This window comes from Coenobita brevimanus, chromosome 43 (assembly GCF_032717465.1).
Source record: "Coenobita brevimanus isolate Jiangsu-jjx chromosome 43, ASM3271746v2, whole genome shotgun sequence".
NCBI classification, from domain to species: Eukaryota; Metazoa; Arthropoda; class Malacostraca; order Decapoda; family Coenobitidae; genus Coenobita; species Coenobita brevimanus.
In genome coordinates this window covers 9,833,842-9,851,238 of record NC_136996.1, presented here as the reverse complement: position 1 = coordinate 9,851,238, position 17,397 = coordinate 9,833,842, and positions in this window count along the sequence as shown.

The following is a 17,397-nucleotide window of genomic DNA, read 5'->3' as shown; positions in this document are numbered from 1 at the left end:
AGTAGTAGTAGTAGTAGTAATCACATGTTAATATCCATGATACAGAGGAGGACAAACACCATAATCTCCCTGATAAAACAAGTGAAAACAGCTGACATAAAAACCAAACAGTGCCATAATTTGCTGTAATGGTAGGGTTATAGTAATACTAAATTAATGTTTGACCGCAACCCAACCTTCTGTCATGGCAAACAGATTCTGCATTGCGTCGACACCTGCTATTCCAGTGTGTGTCCTTCTCAGTATCGTGCCTAATAACATGTGATTAATTATTATTATTATTATTATTATTATTATTATTATTATTATTATTATTATTACTGTGATGACACCTGCAATGCAGGATCACAAGAGTTTTGTCAGGTCGTTACATACCGCTGCGAGACATTCTGCTTCTGTCTGTCTGTGTCCAGTCGTTTGTTTGTTTGTCCTCTAACTTCTCCTACGCTATTTGATGGATGTCAGTGAAAAATCATATGCTTATTTTAGTGGTTTGTAGGCATGTTGTGCACTGTTATTTTTCCCAAACACGTGTAGCGATCTCACAGAGGACTACAGTGGGTTGTATTACCATGGTGAAGTGCTATAGGGAAGGTGCAGTGGTAATGATAAGAACGGTCTGTGGTCGGTTTTGTGGTTAATATATCAGTGCTCCGTAATGTAAGCACGTTTGGGTCTGCAGTTATTAAGTGTAATGTTAGGAACACTTCAGTACACATCTACGATGTTGTTGTTATTATTATATTATTATCGCCTACCTTTAGAAGGCGGAGCAATCATGTTTTTAACTGCATCTGTGTGTGTGTGTGGTGTGTGTGTGGTGTGTGTGTGTGTGTGTGTGTGTGTGTGTGTGTGTGTGTGTGTGTGTGGTGTGTGTTCCTATTATATCTCATGAACGGCTTGAGCTATCAACATAAAGCCTTCAGCGTATCAAGATATGGCCAAAATCTTGGAGGAGTTCGAAAATGGCAACTCGGGGTCAGAGTCAAGGTCACCAAACTAACTGCTAAAGGTCAACTAGTTTTTATTGCCTGCCTTTAGCACCATTAAATATCATGAATGGCTTGAGCTATCAACATAAAACCTTCATGGTATCAAAATATGGCCTAAAGTTTGGACTTGGCAAACAGAATATTTTAAAGGGCGATTACCGTTTAGCTCTCAAATGCCTTCTTTTTTATTATTAATGCATGCCACGTATATTCACCGGTAAAGGGTGAACAACAGGCCTTCTGGCCCAAGGATGAGGTGAAGGGTAATGTGGTGTCGGTGTGGGGGAGGAGTAGAATCCATGGTGGGTGGGAACTGGAGTAGCGGTGCCGCGTCAGTGACGAGTTGTCGACGGTGGGACTGGGACAGTAATTATGATTAACAGATACACAGACATAAGGACAATCATATTTATGTTTATACAGATTTATAGTGGAGTAGTAATAAGAACAGCAGTACTAGTACTGTGAGGGAAATTAGACACAATAGGAAAAGGGGGATTACAGTAGTAGTGGCAGTGGCAATAATAGTATTAACAGATTCAGCAGTCTTGTGCTAACGTTGTTTGTCTGGGAGTGATGATGCGAGGAATAATGTAATACAGTAGGGGTTATAGGACCGGACGACAAGAAACCCTCTAAGGAATATGACGACTCGCAGTAAGAGGATACCGGGAAGTAAGAGTAATAAAAGAGGCAGAGACTGAAGGAAAATAATGCACGTATGAGGTGAAGCCACAGTTAAGGTCTTGATGACAAGGCGGAGCAGGATACCACAGCTGTGTCTTCGTTGTCTCATAATATTTTGTGTTGTCTGCATCTAATTTCATCTGGTTATAGTAAATTATTGGCGAATGCTCTCCGCTGTCCATCACAATGTGGTTTAGTCGTCCACATAAAATAATTGCCACATATATAACCATCCGCACAACTACTGTGAGAATCAACATTAAATTCACAATCATTCTATATTATAGCTATAGACAATCCAGGGATAACATTCACAAAAATTGTGACTGCAGTTATAATGACAAGTTGCAACTTATATACAACTGGCTCGGTGCTTTATTTGTGTGATGAGGATCCGAAACACATGGGTCAGTATCACAGGACACCATGGTAACACAGTAGTCTATGTTATATGTTACAGTATGTATGTTACGAACGCATAATGTTTTGCAGGTGAATAGCATGGAAATGTTTCATATCCACTGTCATTAGGTTTCTCACTAATCGCCTCGTAGCTCAGTTCCAAAGTACAACTCACGGTTGTCCGTTCACCTGCCCTCTCTCTAACCCTGACTTCCACTTCCTTCCATCGAGGGGGGTACCGAAACTTTGGTTCGCGGGTGTACACACACAGTAACCTTCTTCACTGTTTCTCACTGTAGTCACCTACTCTGCGCCGTCTTGAAACCAGCACCACCAGCTTCATAATAATCCTTAACTCTCTCTCTGTCTCTCTCTCTCTGCCTGTCTGTCTGCAGTCACTAACTTTGATCCTGTATGGTTTCAGAACACCACCCATTTTTTATCTCCTTGTATTATCGTTGACAAATACTATCGTAAATATTAGGCCTTCATTACATCAAAACCTTTACATCAGCTCTCACAATAGCCACACACCACGGAAGCACCATCACCATCAGCATCAGCATATGAGCCCTCATCATCAAGCACAAACACCACTGTCACCGTCACCATATCACTTCTCATTACTGTTACAATTTCCACTACGACCACCTTCATATAAATCCTCACCATGAAACACCACCACTCTCTTCATATCAGTCCTCATTGTTTACCATCACCACCACCACCAAATTCACTATTAACTCCATATTAGTCCACCCCCACTACCACCATTATCACCACCTTGAATATCATCTTACTTCATCACCATTAATATCATCATTTTCACATGAATTCAAACCACCACCACCACCACCACCACCACCACCACCTTTCTTCACATTAATCCATACCACCACCATCATGATCACCTTGACATCAACCCTCGCTGCCACCACCACCAGTAACAATAATAACAACAACAATATCAAAGGAAGCCTCACCACCAAGCACCATCATCTTCATACAGACCCACCCTGCCAAACACAACCACCACTATCAGTTTCATTTCAACGCTTTCCTCCACAGCTGTCACAACCAACATTACCGCCACCACAACCAACAACATTTTCCCATCAGTCCTCACCATTAAGCACAACCCCCATCAACACCAACATCTTCACATCTGTCCTCACTACTACCACCACCACCCCAATCATTGCACGTCAGTTCTCACTGCCAAGTACCACCACTGTCACCTCGCCACAAAGGGACGCCAGTTCCCTGCCCCGTGTACGTACTGTATTGCACCTGTAGGACGACCCCTTATAATCAGTTGCATACTTAAGGTCGACGTGTCTGTTAGGTTAATCAATTACAACAGCCTCCGTCGCATTAACTTTCACCACCAAGCACCACCACCATCACCACAACAGACACCACTAGATTCACATCGACCATCATCATTACCAACACCACCACCACCATCACATCAATGATCAACCCTCACATCACCGCCACCACCACGACCATCCGCACATCAACCCACACCACCACCTGCTCCCACACACCAGCTTTCATCCATCTTGCACGCCTAAACGGCTTAAGATCACCGGTTGCTCCCAGAAGACGGTAGAGGAAATGCGTCAGGCTTGGTCTGGCTTTGTGCCGAATTTAACAAACAACGCCAATATGGCAAAGATTCTGGAGCAAGGAGGCAAGAGCGAGCAGAGAATAAAAGACAACTGAAGGAAAAATTACGAAAAATCAGATAGCCAAACAAGGGATGAAGAAAGGGCAGAGAGGCAGGTGAGGAGAAACACGAGAAAAATATCCCCTCCAATGAAAAAGAGGGGACAGAAAACGGGGGAGAAAAAATAGAAAGGCGGAGGGGGCAATTGACGCAGCTGGCCCCAAAGAACGAGCGGTCAGATAAATAGTTAAGTGTTGGGCTTGAGGGGTGCTTGGTATTTCCTGGGGTCCTTCCCTTCCCCTCTGCTCCCCTGTGACCAGCTTCCCGGTAGACTATAACAAGCGGAGCCCCACAAGACCTGCCTGCTCGCTGCCCTCGCCCACGTGGCACCTCCAGGGTCGCCCACACTGCTCTTGCAACATTAAGAAGGCACCATTTCGGAATTAGGGTCAGGAAGGAGGTAATTGGCTTCATCAAAATACACCACTTTGAACCTTCATCCTCAATAGGGTCACCATTTTAAACGAACTTGCATCACAACGACACTAAAAAAAATAATCAACGATATAAAAACACATTAACTAAGGCCATTACCGAGGTCAGTCGTTTAGTCAAACTTATACCATAAAATAAGTTGACAACAAAGGTAGTCATCGGAGAAGTAGATTTCTTCATTATCCACCAACGTGGACTACGTCGTAACAGTTTTTTTTTTTTTTTTTTTTTCATGAAGTAGGTATCTATCTTCATGAAAAAAGAGCAATGGCAGGAAATAAAGCCATTAAAAAATTATATGAAAACACGAAATTATATCATCGAGGCAATACTTCTCAACAAATTTCCATCGGAAAAGAGGTATCTATCGTCATCAAAATACGATGACAGTGAACGTCACTGAAGCAATTGTCCTCAGAAAACATCACCATCATCACCACCATCACCATTATCATCATCAGCCTACAGTAAGTCATTTCACTGTGAGACGAAGGCGTCAGTCATACTTATTCTTACCCTGACCAACAGTTATTGTCTGTTAGCGTGTTCCAGCCAATCCCAAGGCATCTCCGAATCTCTCCTCGTCCTCTTGTTCCTTGTCTGCCTCTTTTTCTCAGTCCATTTCTGGATTTTCACTCAGTTGTTCTGGTTTCCTATCTGTTATCTGCTCTAAGAAGGATTTACCATGCCTGCATCCATTTTTTGCTTTTTACCTTCCATCTTTCACTATAGTCATAGTCATGAAATTTCACATAGTTATGTGTCTTATAGTGAAGTAGTGCCCTTTGATAGGCAGAATGCTGTCTTAAATAGTTTTTTTTTAAATAACGAAAAAATAAAAATAAAATAAGATTTCAATGTCCCTTCGCAAGGAATTTGAAGGGCCCAGGGTATGTGTCCTCAAGGTGTTCTCCTTACGCCCACCTTAAAAGAAAAAAAATTGGGAAGGGGGGGGGAATGAGGGCCGTTATGCGCTTGGTTAGGTGTGCAAGGAGATGAGGGATATATGCTTGATCAGGTGGAGGGTTGCAGCAGCGTACCGTTGCTTATGTTTTATTGTAGCACTTATACCCTATGGCTTCGTCTGTTCTCTTATCCAGTACTCTCTTTTCATCTCTCCATGTGACACCCATCATAGTGCTATTCCTTTTTCTCTGAGCACTTCTATGTTTACGTTCCAAGGATTTTGTCGGACTGGGTTTCCGATCCACAAGTTAGAACAGGAGATATACACTGATTACTTAACCGTCTCGTTTAACATAATGGCAATTCCCTATCCTTCATGTACCGGTAGATTCATAGTTTACTCAAAGCCCTGTATCCCATTCATCGCTTGATTTTTGTTGTCAGATATTAGGTATGCTTTGCCTGCCGTAGGTATATCTATTCCTCATATTCTAGTTCTTATCTCTCCCTCTTTATTTATTTAGTTATTATCTGAAGGGTCTGAATATATCTGCTAAGCATTTTTACGTACTCTTCATATTAATTTCCAAGACCACCTTCAGACTCTCCATATCCAGACTAAGCAAAAAATATCTGTCCTCAGCAAACTTACAATCATAGTCTTCATCGTATACACAGATAGGAAATGATGGCATCTGAGAACTAACCTTGTAGCATCATTGACGAAACAACCGTCATCATCACTAATCAAGTCAAAATACCTAATTCATATACATAATTCAAAATGCATCAGAGATGATTGTTTGTTATATCGTGTATATTTAAACCCTGTTTGGGTTTCGGTAATTATTCTGATGCTTTACATGCGCTGATTCAGGTTCCTATAACAACCATTCACCGTGATTCGCCTTGCATGATGGATGAAGGAGACCAAATCAACACATGCTCTTTAATATAACAGCTATCCTCTGCCTACATGCGCCTGCTTCACCCTCTCCATACTCTCTCCTCCTCCTCCTCCTCTTTCTGTTTAGTTTCCTCTCTTTTCCCCAGAATTCCCATTTCTTCATTCCTTTACCTTTCTTCACATTCTTTTCCTTTATGACTGTGTCTCATCTCTGTCTACCTGTACTGTTGCTTCAAGTATTCCCACCTTGCTGTCTCTTAACCTGTAACTATGGGAGAATCACTTACGGTCCCAAAACATAATACTAATTGAATATGACTGCATTGCAGCTGCTAGCAGCCAAGACTGGATACATTCACGGAACGTGTGAAATTCTGTCATATTTACAAATCAGAGATATCCGGCTGTGAAGCAATACCTGGCTACGATAGTACACCAACTTCACCACTTCCTTTATCTCCTGTCTCTCAAGTCCCCTTCCCTCTTTATCTCCGAGTTCCTATTTTTCATCTTTTTCCCGTTTTTTTCTTTTCTTCCTATATCCCATTTCTCAGTGCATTTCTACTAGCTTTCTTCTGCCTGTCTTCCTTTCCTTCCTTCCTTCCTCAGTGGTTCTCTAGTCTCCAGGTGCCTTGTCCTCTCTACCTCGTTTTTTTTCGTTTGTTACAATTGTGTCTACGCTCCAACTGTCTGCACCTGTCTATCCCACTTTTCATTTCTCTCTCCTCTTCCTCTTTCTTCTTTCGCTGTCCTCATAGTCCTCTAGTTTCCTGCCCTTCTTCCCTTCTTGTACTTAGCAATTTTGTTTACATCTCATTTCTTCTGTACACGTACCTTACCTACTTTACAGGTTTCTTTCACTCCTCTTTTCCGCTCCCCTTTCTCTCTGGTCTCGTCCTTTTCCCCTGGTTCTTATGCTTATTCCAATTACTTCATTTTTTCTCGATCCTTGTCTTTTAGCATACGTTCCCTCCGCCTACGCATTTCTACTCGATTCCTTTTTTCTGTTCTGTTTCGCATTTCTTCTTCTTTGGTCTGCCCTCCTTGCCTGCAGGTTCCCTTTCTTCCTTTCTCATTTGTCTCTTAGCCTACGTCTCATCTGTGTCCACACATTCCTTTCTCTCCCAATTCTCCTTGATGTGCTTGCATGTCTCCGGGCACCCCTTCCTTTCCCCTCACCTTATTCAGGGCCTTACATTGTTGCTTACGTCCCATATCCCTTTCAGTGACACTTATCTCCTCCCCTCCGCTTCCTCTTCTCTCCTTTACTCTCCATTCCTCCTTCGACATCTACACCCCCTCCCCCCAAATTCCCCACTCCACAATCAATGACTCTCTCCCTCCCATAGCATTCTCCCATCTTCAACGTTCTTTCTTCCAACACCTACGCTTCTCCCCTCCTCCTCTTCCCCCAGTCTACATTTTTCCTTGTTCGCCTCCCTAGAGCCACTTCTCTCTGTCTCTAGTCAGCCCTTTTCTCTTGTCCCCCTCTCGTATGAAGTGTGTTCATTTATTCCCATTTTTCTCCCCAATGCTCTTTTATTTCCTCCACAATATTTTCCCTCTTCCAAGGCCTCTCCCCTTTTCTCATTTCCCTCTTTTATCTTTTCCCATTTCTTCTCTTCCTTTTTTTCCGGGATGCCGTTTCTTCTAGTAACCTTCTTTCTCCTCCCACGTCCTGTCTCCAATTTTCTCTTATATTTTTCGTGTTCCTCTCTCCATTTAAGTCAGTGTCCTTTCCATTTCACACCTCCCTTTTTATCCTTTCTTAAATCTTTTTCTCTTTTTTTCTCCTCCCATAGCACACCTTTCCTCTCCTCTGACGTTCTTGATCTCCCCACGGCGGCCATTTCTCCTTCCCATGCCTTTCTTTCCCCTGATGTGATGTCTGTTGTTCCTCTTCCATCCCATGCCTCTCCTCTCTTCTCTTTACTTGTCTTCTCCCCTTCCCTGCTTTCCTTCTCTTCTGTTTTGCTTCTCCCAGTCTATTTCTCTTCCCTTTTCTTTTCTTTCATCCCATCCAGTATATCCTGTTTTCCTTCTCTTTTGCCTTCTCCCTTTTCCCCCTTACTTACTTGTTCCTCCTATCTTTTCAATCACCCCTTCTCGCTGTGTTATCTCATTTCCCCCCCTCTGTTCATTCCTTCCCTTCGCTACGTTTCCCCGTCTATTCCCAATCCTCCCGTCTCCCTCACTGCCATTTCCCCCCTCATTCATGACGGACGCCGTCCCGCACATGCTTTTCTTCCTTTCACTCTCCTTTTCCTCCCCCCCTTCTTCCAATTCCCCCCTTTTCTTCCGTCGCACTACCGTACCTTCATTCCATCATCTCCCCCTTATTTTGTTTACCTCTACCTTATTCTTCGCTTACTGTTCCATTTCCCCCTCTTATGACGACCTCCTCTTGTTTTGTCTCTGTTTTCTTCCTCTTCAGTTTCCCTTCGTCTCCTCTCAGTTTCCTTCTCCTTCTTTCTTTTCCCCCACTGTCTTTAATTTTCCTCTCTTCGGAGATTGTACTCCTCTCCATCTAATACCATACATCATTTTTCACTCCACCTCCCCCCTCTCTTAGCCTCCGAAGTCAGTTTCTTTCCCCTCATTTCTCCCTGTGTTTCCTTTCTCTCCCACCGACCTTATGTCATTCCTCCTTCCTTTTTAAACTCTTCCTCCTTTATATTTTTGTTTCCCTCTATATTTCTCTCCTGATTTTCTTTCCTTTAACTTTTCACTACTCCCGCCTTTTTTGTCTGGTCTTTCTTCTTTCCTTCTCAGCCTTACATCCCCTTCCTTTCTTCTCCCTCTCCTGACCTCATTTCTCCTTTTTACCAGTGTTGTTTCTCCTACTCCTCAGCTGCCCTCCTTTCCTCCCCCTCCCGTTCCCTTTTCTCTTCCCCCCTCCCCCCTTCTTCCCATTCCCTTCTGTCTTCTCCCTCTGTTCCCCTCTCTCCCACTGGCATTTTCCCCCTCGTGCGTCATTAATTTGTTCCTTTCCCTTCTCTCCTCTCCCTCCCCTGTTTCTTGTATCACTTCTCTCCCCTTCCCATCTCTCCCACTGCACTTTTCCCCCTTCCATGTCATCCTTCCCACACGTCGCCCACCTCGTCACGGCAGCAGATGTCGGGTCACCGCTGGGAGGTCATAAAGGCGGATGACAACAACACCGCCATGACCCCGACCTTCCTGGGGTCACCGAAGCACATCCTGGCACGGACAATTCCAGGGAAAGACAACCACAGAGGGAATAACACCGGGAACAAGGGCAAAGGTAACGGAGCCTGCGTGGAATAATCGGGAAATGGGGTATGAAAGTGCACTATTAATCATACGCTTCCTTAATTCTCTCTCTCTCTCTCTCTCTCTCTCTCTCTCTCTCTCTCTCTCCCCTTTCCTTTCACTTAATCTAATTATCTGCTTCTCTCCTCGCTCCTTAACTACCCCCTTCCCCTCCTGCTCTTTCATCTCTCCTCTCTCAAGATGTTTTATCGAGCCCTTTACCTGAACCATATGTCCCCCCACTCTCCTCTCGCCATTACCCTTCTTCCTCTCATCATCCTCCATTTCTCCCACTTTTTCCTTATTCATTTTTACTCCCTCTCCCCTCCCCCTTGTTCTGCGGTTCACCCTCCTCCATTTGCCCACATTCTTTTTTTAATCTCCCTCGGCTGCCTCCCCTCCCCCTTTCTCTGCGGCTCTCCCTTCCCCAGTGTTTGTCATGAGGGGACGCTGTTGGCTCTATACTTAGCCGTCCAAGCACTGCCCCACACCTGCCCTATGTCGCCCCGGTCTCAGAGGGAAAGCGACCACACCACCTGATATATTTTTTATCTCATCTAAGGGGAAGTCAGTCGCAGTTATCTGTTTAAGCCGCCAGCCAAAAGTTATATTGCAAAATACTCATTTAAAACTACAAATAAGGATATGATTTCCATTAAAAGGCACAAAATCCTGCATAGCCTGATCATCATTTACATTACTTCAACCCTCTTTCTGACTCTGAGAAGGTTCGGTCCTGCAGTGTACCTTATATGGGCTGGCAGCGATACAGATACAGATAAATGAGGTTGATATGGTCTAGAAGAGAAAATACATAAAGGAAACTATCGTCATACACCCCAATAAAGTGAACCAGAAATCAGATATCATTTAAGTATCCAAAATTGCCGGCAGGAAAACCTGACACGCGTAAGGCCAACTACCATAGTGTAGGTCTGAGCTAAGCTTGACATTGTCAGCGTTTGTTGCCGATTCCTTCAAATATCACAATATATCAGTGGTTTACATCTCGGGGAAGCTTGTAGTCAGTGTCGCATTACCTCGTCATTATCATCATAACCTAGTTCACACTAATGTATGGGATGAGGAAGATCCAGAAATGAGGACAAAAACAAAACTAGGAAAGGCGTCAGTAAAGTGTCCACTGAAATTGGCTGGGCATCCATTCTTTCATCATCCAAGCCCTAGAAAGTCTTCGATATACTTCACAGGCCTAACGATCCAAACACAACCTGCTTAATAATGGCTGTTAGACAAGTAAGATTCCGTCGACTGTCAAGAAAATGGGATGCAGTCTTTATGTGCATCTCAGTACACACTTCATCTATTTCTAGTTTGCTTCACTATAATCTCATTTTCATACCTCGTTTATTCACATATTTACTTTCCCTATCCATCCTGAAACATCTTGTTCTTAGAAGTTACGAAAAGATTGATGAAGATGGAATATGAATGAGTCTGTAAGAGGGGGCGTAGAAGGTAAAGAAGAAAAAGAATGGGTGGGGCAGGAGAATGGGCTTATAAACGACTTACGGAAGGTTAGGTAAGAAAGGTGAGTTTTATGGAGATTTTGTCACAAGTTCTTTCGCCGTCGCATTTGTAAACAAGTGAAATATTTGAAATCCATTAAGCTTTCTCGTCATCGCATCTTATCTCGTAATTTGTTCCAGCCAGCTCCGGTCGATTTTATCTAATTGAGTCAAGAATACAATTGCTAGTACTGTCACAGTTAATCCTCACCTGGTCGGGATGGCTTTAGTAGTTTTACAGTTAATACCAAAAAACTACATTCATCTGCGAGTGAGTCATAGGAGCCTGAGAGGGATAGAATACGTACAAGTTCATCAGCCGTTCTTTCAACATCCACATCGGCGGCGTCTGGTGGTTGAGGTGCGAAAGCTGAGCGTAACAGCCTGGAGTGCGAGAAATTTTCGTCCTGCTGCTACCAGACGATTTTGAAGTTTATAACAGCCCAGTGGCAATAAAGGGGTTAATGAAGGTTGTATCTAAGTCCTCAGATTCCAAAACTTTTTCTAAGCTAAATAGTCCGGTGGCGGCAAATATAAAATAAAATATGCATGATTTATCAGAAGTGGTTGCAACACGCCCAATTTCCTCAGCCATTTTTCCCAACATCGGTGTATCCAGCATCCAGGCACTCAGCATCCAGCCGCGGCGTCTGGAGTCCGGGGCCCACCATAATGTGCCCCGGCCCTCGTCACGTCCCGGTAAAGAGATGCGCCATTATCCACTCATCACTTGGAGAGCACGCCAACACTCCCCATCTGCGCTTTCCCTCTCTGTCTGTTTGTCTGTCTGTCTGTCTGTATCTTCTTCTTTAATTTCTCGTTCCCATATATTGTTCAGATGGCCGGTTTTTATACCCGAGAATCCCCAGTACCTCAAAGTTTTTCTCCTCAACCCAGCTTCTGAATTTCTTTGGCATACACGGGGCAGCGTCGCAGTAAAAAAATAAGTTTATGAGCCGCTGATATGGACGTGTGTAGTCATTCATACACTTACTCCAGCACTGCTCTACGTCCAGTCGTATAAACTTATTAAATGGAGAAAAGAATACATTGAGGCAACTGTACTTATTTAGCTTTTTTTATGTATTGTGTAATTCGCATGAAAATCAAATGAAGAAGGCCGCCAAGCTTTCGTATGTATTTCAAGATATCTTCAGGATGAACACTGAAGATGTCTTGAAATACAGACAAAAGCTTGGTGGTTCTCATCATTTGATTTTCCTGCGAGTTCCACAACATATTTGTCATCACGTGCTCATGTAATATTGCTTTCAAAACTCTTGGCTGAAAGTACATGCTACAGTATAAGCCCTTTTCCAAAAATCCTGGATGCGCCGTTGATAACCTAGTATCTGACCAAGATTTCGGAAATCAAGTATCACAACACCATCTACCAGACGATGTTGGAACGACTGACATAGTAGGAGTCTTGAGTAGTTCCGTGTTTCTCAGAATGGGTCGAGAAGGGAGCTCAGGTAAACTAAAAGTACTTCTAGATTTTCATTAAATTTCAGTTAGTTGCACTGGTTGAAAACTAAACAATTAGTAATGCTTAACTCCGATAAGCCCTTTAAGAACGGTTACGTTTTACTCAGTTTAGGGTAGACCTCTAACTCTTTTAGTTCAAACCGTCTCTCCAAAGCAGACAAAATTATATGATAATTGCAGGAGTGTATCAACGACATCATCTCCAGTGAAACAGTGAAAGAGTACGATTGGCGAGGGTGGACTGCATTGTAGCTAACGCTGCTGGATACGGGACTGTGGTTTAACTGGGGGAGGCGGTGGCTCAACCGGTAGAGAGGTGGCTTGCGGTCCTAACGGGCCCAGGTTCAAATCCCGGCTGGGGCAGGGAACAGTTTAAGGATTTGAATTTCATTAAATCAGGCTTTACTGATCTACCAGAAGACCCGCCGACATGTCGTAAAAATACCCCCGCTAATACCAATGCACCAGTCCTGTATGAGACAGCCCTAGCATGTATTCAATATGGACGGTGGGTGTTGGCGCCGAAGTGGTGACATGTAGAGGTGTATGGTATGTAGGAGGACTGCTGGGCCTTGATAGCAGGCTGTGAAGCCTATGCCCAGAGTCGGACAAAAAAAAAAAAAATGAAGGACACGTAAGGATGCGTTCTCATTAGATTTGGAGGCTTCCTCGCACCTCTTTGTTACTAACATAGTTTTGCGTTTGTTATGCTAGTCATCTCTTGGTCAGGGTGCTTCTAGTATTATATTACATCTGCTGATAGTTTATTTTATTAGGCTGATTGAGTCACAGGAGCCTGAGTGGCCAAAATTATTCACATTTGTTTTTTATACCAACCGTGTCGATAGTGAAATGATATCAATACCATGCAAGAAACATTAAGATGCAATTGACGAAGCATGTCCCTAAGAGACAGGTGTTAGAAAGACTCCAAACTCCATAAAATTACGGGTTCCAAAGTCTACATGCACAGCAGTGAAGCAAACTATTTTACACCACCAAAACTACAGCTTTCTCATAGCAGCGCATCAGTATTGCCACACACGCTAGATTAACCCGATCAGCCAGAGGACGTCTTTTATATTATTGTTCTTGTTGTTGGTTCTAGTCAAGAGAGATTTTTCAAACTGGAGGAATTAGCCGTACCCTTTAATAGCCTCCTCATTGCTAGAGATCGTTTGTAAGTTGACTAAATATGTCTGGTGGTACGTCATCGATGAGAATTGTTACCTTTTCTAGATAGATACAAGCTTACTCCTCTCACTGATTAGATATTTTCAGCCACAACGTAGCTACTCAAAGACTAATATTTTCTTTTACCTTATCAAGTATAATCCTTCTTTTTTAACTCATTACTTTCAGAATTCTGACTGGTAACTGAAAGCGGCGCGAAGTATATTTTGAATATGTGATAATGACTTACAGATAATCGCATGATTGCAACAACACCGTAAGCATTGAGGGAAGTACCAATTGACTGGTAAATATTTTAGATGGGGGAAAATCTCCAGGAGCCAGGCTGTCGGTCATTCTTTCTAAAGAATGTTGAGTGACAAAAACTCTACGGTTAATACTTACCATGTTTCGTACTGCAGAATTCTTATTCTCATTAAATGCCGTAAAACTCCAGCGTCTAGCGCCCTTGTACCTGTTTTTTTTTTTTTTTTTATGACAAGTGGAAACTCAAAGCCGTAAACATAAGTGAATGAAGTCCATCATCTATTCTCGCGATTTTGTTTTTGCTTTAGTTAAACATTTAAATATTTACGTTCTTTTGCACGCATAACTTTTTTTTTTTTTTTATCGTTTGTTACTTATTTTTATTTTTGTTGTTTTAAGAAAACAGTATTAACGTACATTCGTTCAAATTTCGCACGGTCATGCTCAGCGGGTTGGCTAGAGGTCGATTGGATATGCAAAATGTTTATTTATCTATAATCTTTGTGTGTGTGTGTGTGTGTGTGTGTGTGTGTGTGTGTGTGTGTTGTAAGAAAATGTGATTAAAATCATAGTTTATAAAGTAGGCTTTGTTATGGCTGTTTAATTAAAATGCGATTTTTTGTAAGAAAATGTGATTAAAATTATAGTTTATAAAGTAGGCTTTGTTATGGCTGTTTAATTAAAATGCAATTTTTTAAAGGACCAATAGACACCGAACTGGGATGATTCATTTTCTGTAACAATGAGTTCAAATATGTTAAAAACTGAGGTTAAAAACTGTCAAAATAAGCTTTTGTCGTTGAAAACAAACGTCCTCTTAAGTGGGTCGCGGGCAGAAAAAGTTTGAATACCCTGATCTAAAGGACTCACACACAGCCCTCGCCACCGCCTAGACCGGTACTGACTGTCTATGCTGTGAATTTTTGCTGACACTCTTAACCTATTGTGACCTAACACTCGGCTGCATTAAATCACATGGCGTTAGCTGCAGTAGAATATTTTAGTTACTTCAACCTTAAGACAGCTTATTATGGCGGTATGAAAACACTCGGGTTCTTATGACCCCCTCAGCTAAATTAAATTGTCTAACATTTGCCGAAATAAAATACTAGAGCTGTCCTGATCATGAAGGAGTCAATTTATCTACTATTGCCACCATGACACTAGATGGATTAGGGAAAAAAAAAAAAAAAAAAAGACATTGGAAAGATCAGGAGTCAGCGGGAGATTCTCAGATTCCTGTTTTCTGCAAAAGAGCACAAATTTCACTATTATTCACTTATCTGTACTTTGTTCATATTAAACTGACTAAGATTTTCCTCCCCTTGTTGTTTTGTTTTTTTCCTCTGCAGGTAAGTAGTAGAACAAGAAAATACTGATGCATTACATACTTTACAAGCATTTCTTCGTGATTAGCGCCGTATTCTAGTTCTGTTCTCTTTTTACAGATCAGCATTCAAGACAGAGAGATGGCAGAGTTACTGCTGGTTGAAGACCCTCTCCAATCAAATGATGTACAGGTATTTCATCATTTACTTTTAATGTCTTGTGAAGCTTTTGTTGAGATTTAGGATAGAATTTTTGAACCGGTGTGGTATGATGCAACCTCCATTAACTCCTTCACTATGTGAACACTTCCCTAAGTAAAATACATTCGTTTGAAAGCAGAAACTAAGAATGACTTACTGGATTGAATGAGGTAATATGCCTGCTGGGTGTTGTGGTTACAGATTGCGTAAGAAAGAAACAAAGGAAATGGTAACGGTGCGACAGACATCAGAGTTGGTGAGTGAATAGCAATTTGATCCTGGGGCAGGAATGTGTGCATCAAGCGTTTACTGCCAGGCAAAAGGTCAAGAAAGCAAATGTGAAGACTAATGTATGTATGGTATCGACAGGCATGGAAAAATACAAATGATGGGGTGGGGGTGGAGCGACTCCGTCATAAGATAAAATGATCTAACCCCGGCGTGGGCAGGGAACAACGCAACATACATAATTGCATTCATACCGTTTGTCACTGATTTTCCCCAAACCCAGCGACATGTCATAAGAACACAGAGAAAGTCGACTGATCTGAGGGTCGAAGAGTCTATCTTTTGCTATGTATATTCTAGTCTTGTAATAAAATAAAGATGGTGAAAAGGTTTATGTACTGTAAGTAACGTTGCATGTAAAATGTAGAATGGAAGATAAAGACGATTGTATGATATGTTGAGTAAATACTTGAAAGGAAAAAAAACAGAATGGAAAGAGAGGAGGCAGGAAAATGATTACAAAATTAAGAGATTAATTAATGAAGTTTACAGGGCTACATTGGGCGAGGACTGCATCGTACATTATTTTAGAAGTTGACAGAAAGACAACGACCCATTAATGTTTCAGAATAAACATTTTTCTTTCTCTCTGAAAAAAAATTGCATGTGGGTTGTAGTTAAATTTTTTTACTTGAAACGGAAGTACATGGATGTGTGAGCCACATAATCCGTCTCACGTACGGTGTATATAGCGGATGGTGTTGATAATGATAATAAAGATGATGACTGTTAGTATGCAGTTAAGTTTACTGGCATCTTCGTTGGTCGGAGTTCTACCTCAGAAATCTTGTTGCTTAAGAACGTACCATGGAATATGTTAAACATGATCACTTCAGGTACCGTACCTAGTGAGGAAGATGAGAGTGGACTATAAGAAGGAAAATGTGAGACGTACAAATGGAGGGGAAACATGAATGTCGGAGAGTTTGCTTAAGGTAAGAAAATCTGATTTCACTACGTTCCTAAATGAAAGGAATGAGGTGGATGAATAGGAAGGTGGGACGTGAGTGAGGTCAGATGTGATTACGAATGGAAAATGAGTGGAAGTGCTGTTGAATGATAATTGATTTCATGATTAATTCCCTGAGGTATCAGTACTGTATCTGAAGCTTGAGACAGTAGAAAGGCCTTGATGACTCTACTGCTAGTGCGTCTTATGACGACGAGGTACAGAAATGTAAGAAAGGTTATGGAAAGAGTTAGACAGAGTGATAAGATACATACTAAAGGGTAATATTATTTGTGATGGGTCCTGAGTGGAGGAATGGGTGGGAGTTCAATAGCTGTGATATTACATCTCTTGGTATGCCTGAGAAAAACGATAATGGACGTCGATAGTAAGATATTGTAAGCGTACGAAAAGAAAAAAACATGTGAAGTACAAGTAATTCGAAATTCCGATCCAAATATTGTTCATTAAGTAACCGGTACATAACGTACGGTATAGAGGGAATAGTATGAGCATCGACAGAATTTCGATTAAAATAGAGTTGAGAAAGACGAATCATAAGTTTAACAGTATTATGTAGTGAGGTGTTGGAGAGGGATGTCTGCACACAGAAGCACTGAAAACAGTTGAGCTGCAAGGTTATACAAACGTCCCTGATCCTTTTCCTTATGCCCCCCAAAGAGCTTAGTAGAGTGGAGGAGGAAGGTACTTCGGCCTCCTGTCCCCCGGTTCCTCGTTCAGATGAGCTTGTGGCCACAACAGCAACAACAACAATGTCAAGTGAAATTCAGACAAAAAAAAAAAAAATGGTAAGAATGATATTAAGAGCTAAAGGAAAAA